Genomic DNA, 2,031 nt, shown 5'->3' on the forward strand with positions numbered 1-2,031 from the left:
AGCTCATAACCCTTCAACTTCTTGAAAATTTTGAGGGGCATAAGACTAATGCTTGCCCCCAAATCACACAAAGCCCTCTCAATGTGCACGGTCCCAATCTTACAAGGTATGGAAAAACTCCCCGGGTCTTCAAGCTTTTGAGGAGCTTCATTCATGAGAATTGCACTACACTCTTTGGATAAGCTCACCGTGGTTGTTGGGCTCAAAGAGTTTTTGTTTGAGATAAGCTCCTTCAAGAACTTGCCATAGCTTGGAATCTCCTTTACGGCATCAATGAAAGGCATGGTAATGTTGATACCCTTCATCATGTCCATGAACTTCCCATATTTTTGTTCAAGTTTGGCTCTTGCCAACCTTTGTGGAAAGGGAACCGGTGGTACATAAGTTCTTACCACTTGTTGTTGAGGCTCTTCAACCACCCTTGTCGGTTCATCAATCACTTTTGGAGTTTCCACAACAATTTCCACAAGCTCATCTTTTCCCTCCTTTTCTTCAATTACCTTAGGAGGTTCAACCACCATTTGAGGTTCAATGACATTGCCCGGTCTACTACTCTTCCTTTTCTTGACAAATTCCCGGTCTTCCAAATCTCTACCACTCCTCAAGTGAATAGCATTCATGGTTTTCGGATTTTCCTCGGTTTTACCCGGGAACCTACCTTGGGAGGCTTGTAGTTGGCTCATTTGGGTAGCCAATTGGGAGATTTGGTTGTCCGTCATCCGTTGAGAAGCTTGCATTTGGGTCCTAAGTTGGTTGATGGATGAGGTTGTCTCGTCATGTTTTTGAGTGGAATGGTTGATGAATTGTGTTTGAGTATTGACAAGTTGGTTTTGGGAAGTCATCAATTGTTCCATCATGAGTTCCAAGCTTGACTTTGGTTGGGTGTTTTGTTGGAAAGGTTGGGTGTTTTGTTGAAAAGGTGGGTTGGTTGGTTGGAATGGTTGGGTGGTTGGTGGGTTAAGTGATTGGAATTGTTGTTGTCTCGGTTGGAAGGTTCTTCCTTGGAAACCCGGTGGACCTTGATTGAAAGTTGTGTTTTGTTTTTGAGTTTGGAAGTTTGGTTGTTGTGACTTTTGTTGGAAGGTTGGGTTTTGTACATTTTGAGAGCCATAGGAGAAGTTTGGGTGGGCTCTCAACCCGGGGTGATATTGGTTGTTGTTGAATGCTTGCTTGGCCGGACTAGACTCCCATATCCCGTTCACTTGCTCCATACCACTTCCATCTCCAACCACCAAGGGACACTCATTGGGTGGGTGTCCTTGGTCTCCACAAAGCTCACAACTATAAACTTGGTTCCTCATAGAAGAATTGCTAGATGTTTTGCTTGAGCTCATCAAGGCAACTTGTTGCTTAAGCTCTTCTATCATCTCTTTCACTTCCACATTGTTGGCCGATTCGACCGTTGACTTCCCTTTCCTCTTGTGCCTATCATTGTTCCAATGAAAGGTACGAGAAGCCATTTCTTCAATAAGCTCTTTCGCCGTCTTGTGATCTATCTTATCCAAAGCTCCCTTCCCCGAGCCGGAATCAAGGTTCATCTTCATATCATTGTTTAACCCTTCATAGAAATTGTTGATGAGCTCATCATCTCCAATACCGTGGTGAGGACAAAGCCTTTGGAGGCCCTTGTACCTCTCCCATGCTTCATAAAGGGTCTCATCTTCTTGTTGGGTGAACCCTTGGAGCTCACTCTTGATTCTTGCGGTTCGTTGGGGTGGGAAATACTTGTTGAGAAAAGCCTTAGAGACATCGTCCCAAGTCCGAAGAGAGTCGGGTTCACAACTTTTAAGCCACTCCTTGGCACTTCCCCTCAAAGAGTAAGGGAAAAGCCTAAGGCGTACGGCATCCTCCGTCACTCCATTGGCCTTGAACATGTCACAACTATCCAAGAACTCGTTTAGATGCTCGTTGGGGTTTTCGGTGGCTCCCCCTCCGAATTGATTCCCTTGGACTAGTTGTAGCAAGGTGGCTTTCACATCAAAATTGTTGGCTTGAATAGGTGGCTTCACAATACTCGGATTCACCACCTTT

At 45.0% G+C, this 2,031-nt stretch overlaps 1 non-coding gene across 1 annotated transcript; it reads left to right on the plus strand.

Moving 5' to 3' along the window:
* The first annotated feature begins 1,593 nt into the window (after nt 1-1,593).
* On the plus strand, nt 1,594-1,700 carry LOC141618959 (small nucleolar RNA R71). The gene has a single exon (XR_012531541.1). It is a non-coding gene; the product is annotated as a small nucleolar RNA R71 (small nucleolar RNA).
* Nucleotides 1,701-2,031: the final 331 nt, after the last annotated feature.

This window comes from Silene latifolia, chromosome 1, assembly GCF_048544455.1.
Source record: "Silene latifolia isolate original U9 population chromosome 1, ASM4854445v1, whole genome shotgun sequence".
Lineage (NCBI taxonomy): Eukaryota > Viridiplantae > Streptophyta > Magnoliopsida > Caryophyllales > Caryophyllaceae > Silene > Silene latifolia.